The 11,721-nt window shown below is 40.9% G+C and overlaps 1 protein-coding gene and 1 long non-coding RNA gene across 2 annotated transcripts in view; one reads left to right on the top strand and one right to left on the bottom strand.

The window, feature by feature from the left end:
* LOC146523743 (protein NLRC3-like) overlaps positions 1–11,721 on the top strand; it is a 183,412-nt gene that overhangs the window by 145,286 nt on the left and 26,405 nt on the right. The window lies entirely within an intron of this gene.
* Positions 2,006–11,721, bottom strand: part of LOC146523742 (uncharacterized) — a 91,112-nt gene continuing 81,396 nt past the window's right edge. The window contains exon 3 of the long non-coding RNA XR_014873100.1: positions 2,006–4,730. This is a non-coding gene — a long non-coding RNA (uncharacterized LOC146523742). The remainder of the gene's footprint in view (positions 4,731–11,721) is intronic.

Here is an 11,721-nt window from a genome sequence, read left to right as displayed (position 1 = left end):
TCGAAGATTTATATAAATTTGACAAACTAATCTCATTATGTACTGTACAGCAGCGGTCTCCAACCTTTTTTGCACCACGGTCCAGTTTATGTCAGAAAATATTTTCAGGACCCGGCCTTTAAGGTGTCCGGATAAACAACAAAATAAAATGATACAGACAAAGACAAAAACTGTGGTATTTTGTAAATATAATAATAAACGTGAATTCACTGTGTGATTGTGTAACTTTATTAGCAGGGTCCTCCTGAAATGCACCAACAACATTGAGAGTAACATCCTCCTCTCTGCTTCTTGATGCTCTCTGGTCGCTATGGTAACGCGTAAATAGTTCTTTCAAAATAAGACACACGACTACAACACGGGAAAAAAGACCCAGGGAACCCAACTTTACGATTAAAAACCCTGAAAACCATACACTTCACACCCGAGCCTCAACTTTCGCGCCCGGTACCAAACGGGCCCGGGTGTTGGGGACCGCTGCCATGCAGAAGACACGGCACTGGATTGATTAACAATGGTCTACAGCAATCAGAACGCACAAAACAATTTGCTGTTACAAATTTGCTCTACAGAGCATTTAATACTTAAGGAAGGATTATTAATAAACCTCTTTCTCTCCTGCTTTTGGTGGAGTGAAACAATAACTCCTATCTCCAGATGGTCCACAGGTCCACTGGCACCTGGTCCTAACTTCACCCATGTCTGCACCCTCAGACATCCCACTGTGGAGGCATCCTCGCCTGGACCAGTGGCTGCCCTTGTGAGACAGACTTTATGGTCAAAACAGCCCTAATCTGAGAATGAAGGCTCCTTTACATAGAAAGCAGTATGTGGTGTGATGACCTGCTGCATTAGCTCAAAATATGTGATGCACTGGCTGCTGCACTCTACCTGTACTGGATCAGTTTTTTGTAGCCCAGTCCCAGTCTTTACATTTAATATGCACCCACTCCCTGACAGCATGAATGTCACAGTGTGTTGAAACCTTGACTGTGGCACATGTCAATGCTCCCTGGACATCGTGCTTTATAAAGGAGAGTAAAATGTGATGTGATTATGAGTTTTGCTCTTTTGAAGTTTTTAAAAATATATATATATTTTTAATACTTTCTTTTTATTGTTTTTCTTTAAACACTATACAGGGGAGGGTAGGGGTAACAACAAAACAGAACAAAAAAAAGATAAATACAACAGGTAGGGTAAAAAAACAAACAAAACATCTTGGATCACCTTGTTTCTACAATTTGATCATTTCTCATTATCAATGTGTTGGTCTTTATCCTGTTGGGTTTATGTACTCAGTCCCATTTCTCCCACTTTTTATGGTATTAATCTTCCTGAGTCCTTATTCTGTAAGTCAGTTGTTCCATAATTTGTATTTCATCTGTAATTTTGATCCATTCGTCCTGTGATGGTGGGTCTATCTTGTACATTTTTTCTTGTGATTGCCTTTTTACAGGCAGCAAGCATAATTTTCAATATGTATCTATCTTCTTTCATCACATTTCCCGTAATGACACCAAAGTATAATAATGTACAAGACTTAGAAACAGCATAACCCAGAATTTTACCTATAACTAAATGAACATCTTCCTAAAATTTTGTAATCTTGGGACAGAACCAGAAAAACATGGGAATGATTCACATTTACATCTCCACAAGCTCCTCCAACACGGTTGTGGATAATGAAGTATGTTCGTTCCTAATTTTGGTGTTATAAAAAATCGAATTACATTTTTCCAGCAATGCAGTCTCCAGGCACGTGATGATGTTGTTGACAACAACAGGAAGGTGACACATGTGAAGGAGGTTCAGTCATATCCTGATCATCCAGACAGATTTGATGTTTGATCAGCTGCTGTGTAAAGACGGATCTGAAGGTCGCTGTTACTGGGAGGTCGAGTGGACGAGGAGGGCTTGGATATCAGTGAGTTACAGAGGAATCAAAAGGAAAGGGAGGAGTGATGAGTGTGTGTTTGTAGAAATGATCAGTCCTGGAGTCTTTTCTGCTCTGAATCATTATTCCTCTGTGTGGCACAATAAGAGAGAAACACCCATCTCCTCCTCCTCCATCTCCTCTGTCTCTAACAGAGTAGCAGTGTATGTGGACTGTCCTGCTGGCACTCTGTCCTTCTACAGAGTCTCCTCTGACTCTCTGATCCACCTCCACACCTTCCACACCACATTCACTGAACCTCTTTATCCTGGATTTGGGTTCTGTGCTCCATCGGATGGTTTGATAATGGGTTTCAGTATTGATAAACTATTATTTTGCTCTGGGTCAGTGACTCTGTGTAGTTAGTCTTACCTGTTAGAGAAACAGTTCAGTCTGTACATGTCTGTGTCTTTCACTCAGAAACACATGATGAGATTCATGGATTCAGTCAGTTGATGTTTTAAACTAAATGATTCACAAATTATTATTCAACACAAGTTTGGTGAGCAGCAGGGCTCATCCTGATTTTTGTTTTTGTGCATTATAATGATGAAATAACTTTATCATGTCTGTGGTGGCCTTCGGAGAATTAAACCATCCTTTAGAAACTAGATATAAATGTCATATTTTCCAACATTGATATTTTTTCTGTGTTTCAGACGACAATGAAAAGATAAAGAACAGTCTGTATAAATTCTGACCATAATTTTTCTTCAAGATGAGGCTTCCAGTAGCAAATAAACATGTGCGTCATGCAAAGGTTTATTTGCATGACGCACAAACAGACACAATTGAAAGGTACAAATGTGTTGTGCATGAAACGAATTCAAACGTGGTGCAGATGTGTGTCACAAGTTGATCTGGCTGTAGGTTGTGGCACTTGGCCAGAGGTGGCGCTGGTTGATTCGAGTCCATGTTAGTGCACACAAAGTAAACTGCACGCTTTAGTTGTGAAGCAAAAACACTGAAATCGGAGTAAATAAAACGTAGCGAGGGGAACGATAACGACGACAAGAGTCTCCCGATCGTTTACTCTCGCTGTCCTGTGAACAGCATCGGCGTGGTGTTAATTGTTTGCCGTTTTCACCGATCGCGTTGCGCATGAGAATATCACCAGGTAAACTCGCGACATTTTTAAACATTTTGTTGTTCAACAGCATCAAGACTGACGGAGTGTGTTTGAGATAACCTCACAAGTGTCACAGATGAAACATTTGGCATTTTTTTGCTGGTTTGTCGGTAGCAGCTCCTGAAAGGCAAGTCTGCCACACCTCTGTTCGAGCAAATCCAGTTAATCTAAGCGCCAGTTAATCTGGAACACCGGTCCGAGTGTCAGGTGAACTGAACTTCAGGTAAGAAGTTATGACCTGCAGTCTATCTGGGTCAGATATAAACCAAGTTTAGGTGGAGTTTATTTTCCTTGTGCTGACTTTTTACAGTCAGTCAGTTACAATAACTCGTACTTCGTACTAGCTAGCATGATGAGTTTCTATAGAGATTGACAGACCACGTGACTTTCGCGCATTGCATGTTGGGTACGAGTGGCAACAAAATCAAAACACTGCATCAAACACTAGTATTTCCAGCACCGGTAATCATTAATTCTGCGGTTTTAATCCCTACTTGCATTTTATTTGCCCCAAAAACAGTTATGTACAAAACAACAGGAGAACTCAGCAGGTCCGTACGAAGACAGACTTGACTGAAAAGGCAAAAAAAGGACGAGGAAAAAATCAAAGAAGTGAAAGGGTCAGACCCATACGAGCATACAGAGTGGAGTAAGAACGTTAGCGTGCTGCCCAACTTTCATCACGCTCATATTTATTATTATATGATCCTGAGTGAAGTGTGAGTGCATACACTCACAAAATGTTTAGTAACTTCAGATCCCTGCAACAAGCCCTGGTCCAGTTTGCTTTGGTGATTTGGACTATTCCATTTCACAGCTGTTGTTACATTTTTTTCTTTATCTCCTGTACAGGCCAACGCAATCTAATTATCATTTCAGGTTACAGTATTACACAACATTCGGATTTCGGAGTGCCCCATGTGTAACGTTGGTACCCAGTCTGGATTTGTTTGATCCATTTCATAGGCAGGCTTCCCTACAGTTGTGCGAAAGAATTAGCGAATCGTTACATAGCACGTATGTCTGCACAGTCACTCAATTCTATGTTTGTTCACAATTTCTATAACCTCCGAGAGCCACAACGATAATATTATTAAGCTATAAAGAGTGATATGAACATATATAGAACTTACCAGAGTGAAAATGTCTGGAGCACCAACAGATATCTGGAGATGGAAGCGAACTGGATATCAGCTCGTCTCACAGCTGCTATCTTTATCTCCTGTAAAGGCCAACACAATCTATTTGTTAGTTTCAGGTTGTAGTATTACACAACATTTTCAGATCTACTAGAAAAAAAAGAGTGTTTTGTAATTCATTCAATTTTTCTTTATTTATAACTGGCATTATTGTTTCATTCTATTATAGAATCTTAATAGAAAGAGGCAAAATTGTATTCCAACGTGCTTTATTAGCTGCTTTGGTGAAAAACAAATCAACAATGAAAAAAAAACAACATAGCTGGAAAACAGTTATTCATCACTTGCTTGCTTCAATACAACCCTTGGGCACATATATGCGGGACGTTTCGTGGCTGTTTTGATATCGCTCTCTCTCTTAACCAATCAAATCTCACTGTGGTAGCAGCTTTACACTCGGTATGACCCAGGTTGATAGAGGGTGCACAGTCTGGATCGCATTCCAGCATTTTGTAGGCTGGTTTTTCTATAAAACACATCAAAAAATTGGCAAACATTAGCCCGCAAAGCCACAGTGAACAAAGCAGCATAGCGCAATGAATTCAATTCAAATCAATATAAGACTTATTTGTAACCTACATCAACAATTGTGTTATGATAAATTATGTAATAACTACAACAGAAGACTTACCTTTGTGCAAATGCTTGGAGCAGACTAACATGTGAGCTGGAGTGTTCTGGGACGTTATATTTGGTCTTCGAATGGCTGCAATCCAGGCCATCCGTTGGCTCTTTGTTATTTCGGAAACATGGCTTAAACAATTTCTCTTCCATGATGTAATCCGATAACAACCGATCTCTTTACCCGTCGGCTTCCCGTGGCTGTCATGCGACCGGCTATTGCAGTTAATAATACAACAGCTTCTTCCTATTTTTTGTGTTTCTTTTTATCACTGTGTGACTGTTTTCATGTGAAAGCCTGCGTGCGCTAGTACCGCTTGCCTCTCGTTCCCAGAATCCTTTGCGGTTTTACCCCTGAATGACGTAACATTTTCAATCTTTGATGTTACTGATGTTGAACTTTATTTAATTCATAAAGTTAGTTAGTAGAGTTTCCAACCGCCCCGTAAAAAGACGGAATCGTCCCGCATTGAGAGAAAATATTACACGTTTTGTGTTGAGGTGAAAAGGAACAGTTTGTCTAGCATGACGGAGTTTTCATCAGCATTGTTGTAGCGAACTTTATTTTATTCATAAGTTAGTAGAGTTGTCCAACCGTCCTGTAAAAAGACGGAATCGTCCCGCATTCAGAGAAAATTTGTTTCGTATTGAGCTGAAAAGGAACACAGTTTGTCCCGGACTTCAGCTAGAATGGAAAAAGACACAAAGCTGGATTTATTCTGTCGTTACGCTGCACAGCTGCCTCTTCTTCTCTCATTCTCTCCCTCTCCTGTGTCTACTTCAATCATGAAACTGATCAGTGATCAGCTGATCGGCTTTACTCTCTTGTTTGTTTATCACCCACTTTGCGCCAGAAAGAGGAAACCAGCGGATGTCGCGCTAAGCTTGATCAGCTGTTGTTATAATTTATTTAATCTTAATTTCTAGTATCAGCTGATGTTTGCTGGAGCCACAGCTGTAAAAGCTGCTGGTCATGATGTCGGTTTGGATATGTGGTGAGAGGGAAACATGAAGATGAAACCAGGAGATGTCCTTACTGAATCATCAGAGCTGAACAGATGATGGAGAAACAGGTTTACCTTTTAGGTGACATGAATGAGTTGAAGGGAAGTTATGAACTGTTTCTGAGAGACAAATAACACCAGGATCCTTTTCTATGTAGCTGACAGCTGGTAACTGTGCAGGGGAGGGTCTAGCAAAGTTATGCCAGGGGGGCAGGTAGGGCATTAACAGGGAAAGGGGGGGCACAAAGAAATACTTTCTTATTCTCATTTAAAATGTCTCGCTTTTAATAAATAATTATCTGAAGCTTACAACCAAAGTTTTTATCTGATGTAAAATGTATAGAAATCAGACATATAACATCGAAGCAGCTGGAATCCACAGCTGTGTGTGTTCATGGAGCTGCATTTTCACCTGCTGGACATCACTACCTGACAAGTTTAACCATCTTCACAACATTGCAGAGGCCTTATTGACAGTATTTGGCTCTACATATCTGTGTGAGCAGATTTTCTCTCACATAAGTGTCCTCAGGTAGCCGTCTGAATGCTGGACACTCGGAGACCTGTGTCTCTGAGTGGGAGACCAGAGATCACATTAACATGTGTGTCCCTGTATTAACAAACATGCCATATTGGCCCAGTTTATGTTTCTTATCATTGCTGTGAGGAGACCATAAATAGCATGTGCATTTTTCTGCTGTAAAGTTCATTTGCTGTTATGGAGTTCTTGTTATGGTTAAAAAGTCTTTTTTTTTGTTTCAAAATAGCTGATAACTATTCGCTGATAGCTGCCAACATCTGCGAACAAATATAATTCTATAAAGTGGTTCTATATAGTGTGTAACTGTTAATATAAAGCAGGGGTGGGCAATTCCAGGCCCCGAGGGCCGGTGTCCTGCAGGTTTTAGATCTCACCTTGGGTCACCACACCTGATTCACATGATTAGTTCGTTACCAGGCCTCTGGAGAACTTCAGGACATGTTGAGGAGCTAATTTAGCCATTTAAATCAGCTGTGTTGCTTCAAGGACACATCTAAAACCTGCAGGGACACCGGCCCTCAGGGCCTGGAATTGCCCACCCCTGATATAGAGTGTTATTAAATGTATTGCTAATGCAATCATATGGCACACTGACTTCTGAGGAAATTTTAAATGGCACTCGCCATCAGAAAGGTTGCCGACCACTGCTCTATAAAAACAGTTGTTTTTCTTTTTCAATCACTCATCTTAGCAGTAGGATATACATGAAAAGAGAAACAAATTAAATTTGAGTGAAAATGTACATTTTTTTCACTCTCTGATCAAATGACTCAGTGACTCAAATGACTCAAACTTTGGTGAGTGACTCATTGAAACTCGATTCAGTCAAAAACATCACATTTACCATCACTAGTGGAGAACAAGGCGAAGCAACCAAAGTGAAAGCTGATGCTAACGTGGAGACGGGGGAGAAAGCGCCTATATCTGTGAGGACGCTGCGTGCAGAAATACGGGCAGGACTGAAACCGTATGAAGACAATTTGACAGCATTAAAATCTAGCTCGCTGGTATGCACAAAGGAGTCAGCAGGGACATATCTGCGCTGCGAGAAGAAGCTAAAGCAGACTAAAGCAGGCAGAGAAATTTACCTTGACCAACAAACCGATCACCCGAAGATGAAACGGAGTAGATGGCACTGGCACAGCTGATGAAGAAAGACATTATCGGATGGTAACACTCACTGACTGAGCTGATTAGCTTTTATTCAGGTAAAATACGTTACCATGCTGTTGAGACGATATTCTTACATCATCCTCCCTTTTTTTGTCTTTTTGAGCGAATAAATAAGTTTATGGAAAGCAGAATGAGTCAGTATATGTCGCAAGTAAACTTATAGTTTAACATTCAAATTGATTAACACTAAGGCTGCTTTAAGCTGCTTTATACAAAGCCCCAGGCCTCGGTTAATACAAATAATATAATTTCTCGTCCTTTCTCCCTCTAACGCTCTACGAGGCAAGGGTGCTCTCTGTCCCCATTGCTATTTGCACATGTTATAGAACCTCTCGCCATTCAATTACGCACTGCAAAGGATTATAAAGGATGTTAGATCCCAGTTACCCCTGTACAGGTGGTCTGGACCGGCTCTCCATCCGAGGAGACTCGCTCAGCCTCTAACTGCCTTCGTCTAAGCGCCCGCCCTGCACTACCTCTGACTCTATGCTCTCATTGGCAACCTTAATGAAACATATTTGTCAGTCGCACTTATTAACGGCAGCTCTCCTCTAATGATCTATGGCGCTTGTTATTGTGCTGAGTAAAATTTAGTGACCTGGACAGTAGGTCCCAAGGACGTGTTATGATTGACTAGAATAACCTATAAGAACCCTAAATCTGATGTTAGGAGTTAACACACATAAAGTCTTACCGTTTACTGTTTTAAGGAAGTAATAGAATGAATGTCCACAATTCTGACTTTGAATGCAGATAGATAATTTTTATTAAAGCAAGATTTCACTTTGCTCTTTGACGCACTGGCATGACTTGCAGTTTTGGTGCATTTCTTTTCTTCCACTCCACCCAACAATGCTGCAGCTCAACTTCCCTAATAACTCTTAAGTTTCATACAAACAAAAATCACTTCTCCTTTTTCTCATGTCTTAAGGACCGTTTAATTCATGCACATGTTATGGGTCCCAAGGATGAAGACCACGATGACAATATGTTCAGTTTCTCAAATTCACACTTCTTTCCATAACAGTTACATTCCTTTATCATATCAATGAACACATCACATTGTCTTCTGCAGTGTCTTACTGGCTGAACAGTTATATTCAACAACAGCATCGGTAAATACATCACATTTGTTCCCTTCAGTAATTTACTGGCAAAATCACTATTTAGTGCATCATGAAACCCAGCTTATTTAATTAACTGTGAATGCCTCTGTTAGCTACACAGAGTTGCTCAGAGTGCTTGTGTTACACTAGCTCACTAGTCACTTTAACATAACTATTAACATTCACATCTCACTGAACTGGTTTGATTGGAGCATTACAACACGTTTGCACAGAGCATAGGAGCGCACTGACGCTGCTTCACGAGCGCTCCACCTAACGAGCGAGCCCGCTCGTTAGGTGGAGCCCGTGCGGGACACTCCTCTGGTTTTTCCCATGTTTACATATAAATAACTCGGGCGGACCACCTTAACTCTCTCATTCATATTAATGTGGGTAACCATGGTAACAATAAACAACATTTTCGGTGCGAGCACCATTTACCTGTAAAAGCAGGTGAAGAGCGGGGTAAGGAGGACACGATGCATCTCTGCTTTCCTCCAGAAAGTGTCTGAGGAAGCAGCAGAAGGTGGGCTCCACTTACTGCACCCTGAAACCCCGGAGCAACCACCAAAGTTCCGCCCTCACTCCTTTCTAACACAAAATGAATCCCTGTTACATGGGTTTTCTATCCTTTTAAAGAAACTGAAAATAAATACATATAGTAATGAAAAATGTCCCGTTACATCAGTGTTTTACACAAAATAATATTAATGTGGTCATTCCCTCACAGGGGTGCCACATCCTCACAGTTCAATATGTCCTCATTGCACAGATCAATGACATCAGAGCTGTAATGTTGTTCCTGTCTCACTAAAACTTCTGACATAAGGTGACATTTCTGGGTAATTCCTACTCCAGGGTGACCAGTTTGAATGCCTCTATTACTGCTGGGAACATGCTGCTAAAGTGCCCTTGAGCAAGGCCACATCCAGGTTATGAAGCCAACCCTGGGCTCTGCTTGCTGGCAGTGACAGAGTAGATGAAACAGCTCAGTGGATCCTAACTCAAAGCTAACAGCGCCCTGTCATTGATAAGTGAAATAAAGCTGACTCACCCACAGCTGCACACAAACACCTCCAACACCTACAGGTCAGTAGATCCACTGCTGTCTCTAATGGTGCACAAACTTTGCTTGTTCAGCGTTTGCTGCTGCTGACTTTGAAAACGCCTTCACGCCAAACAATGGAATCAAATATATCGACTCACCTTAGACTAAAGAGAAGCTCGGCACTGCTCACAAAACTCAAACACAAAAGGCTTTTTAAAGACAACAATCACTTTGACAGATACACAAAAATGAGTGAGTACAGAGGAGCTGCTGGTTTGAAGCCACAGAAAATGTTCAAATGTTTAAACACACTGGAGCGTTGCAGCCATGATGCATTTGTTCTGCTAAGGTCACACACATTAGCTGCCTTACATTTTAGTAAGTAGTCATCCTTTTCCCAGGACTGTTTGTCAAACGTTCTCTCCACATGTTTAAGGTCGAGGTCACTTTATCGTCTCCCTGAAGGAGGAAAGCAGATATTACTAAACATCACAATAAAAACATATGAAATGGGTGCACATGAGGAAAGAAGCCGTCTGCACTGTTAAAGTGATGCAAACATGCACATCTTCATGCATAAAGCACCAACACCTCTCAGTTTACACGTTTAGCAGCTGCTGGTAAAACCCACAGTGATCTTGGAGCCTCCCTGAAGGACTCGTTCATCAATAACTGTCAGGAGGACGATTGTGCTTAAACCTTCTGCACACGTCCTGTAGTTACACACTCGGGAAGAAAGATGACGTCCTCGCTCTCCAACATGATCTGTGTCTCATCCAGCACGCTCAAACACAGATTAGTTTCCAAATATTAGACGCACTGGTTCTTCATGCGTTTCTACCTGAGCACTCAAAGTCATTTATACAACATGCCTCATTCACCTGTTGGTGCATCTGTTTCTGTGTTTGGGTGTTTCCATCAGTGCCTGATGTTTGTGATCTTTGATCTATTCTGAGTTCTCTCTTTGTAACAAAAATATTGTTTGGCTTCTTTTGCAAACAAGGCAAAATAATTTTAATGGATTCATTTACTGATCTTACTTTTCTAATGCAAAGCCGTCCTTTCAATGCTTTAGAAATAAAACCAAACAATATTTTTAAAACTTTCCCAAAATATAAAAGCTATTAAAACCATAAACTTCTGCTCCTTGTTTATGTGATTCTTCTTCTAGACTGTCTGTAATTGTTATTGCTAATTGTCAATAAAGTAGTTTTTTTATAAGATATGTTCTAAAGGAAGCTTGTGGCGAGGGAGGAGGGGCGACTAAAAGCCAGGTTCATATAGTGGGAAAGTACTCAGGTCATGTGAGGATATTTACTGGTGCGTCAACACTGTCAGATAAAAGAACGGCTGTTGCATTTGTTATCCCAGAAATAAGTTTCGTGATGAGTAAAAGAATTACAGATTATGTGGCAGTTTATACTGGGGAGTTGGTAGCGATTTTACTGGCTTTGAACTGGGTGGAGGACGCACCAGTAGGGAGGTATTTGGTTTGCTTGGACTCTAGCAGCGCGCTAGTGAGTACAGGTAATATGTCTTCAAACTCTAGGCAAGATATTGTTTTTGATTTCATTTATTGTATAGAATTAAACACAGAGGGACAGAAGTGGATTTCTTATGGCTTCCTGTGAATATCGGTGTTGATGGCAATGAACAGGACGATAAGTTTGCAAAAGGTGCAGCAAGAAGAAGTCATGTAGGTTTGACTATAAAACACAGTAAACGTGAGGTGAAGAGTATAATCAAGGTAAAGATGAATGACGAGTGGCAGGCACAATGGGACAGAGATGGGAAAGGCAGATATTATTATACAGAAAACAGTTGGGCAGTGTAGAAGAAGCTGCAGGAGAGACGAGGATATAATCTGCAGAGTAAGATTTGGTCACACAGGCTTGAATAGCACACTTTAAAAGATAAACATGACACAGGGAAGTGTGACTTCTGTGGACAAGAGGAGACGTTTG

This window comes from Neolamprologus multifasciatus, chromosome 3 (genome assembly GCF_963576455.1).
Source record: "Neolamprologus multifasciatus chromosome 3, fNeoMul1.2, whole genome shotgun sequence".
In the NCBI taxonomy this organism is placed as follows: Eukaryota; Metazoa; Chordata; class Actinopteri; order Cichliformes; family Cichlidae; genus Neolamprologus; species Neolamprologus multifasciatus.
Note: the sequence above shows the minus strand (reverse complement) of the source record. Positions and strands in the feature narration are given on the sequence as shown.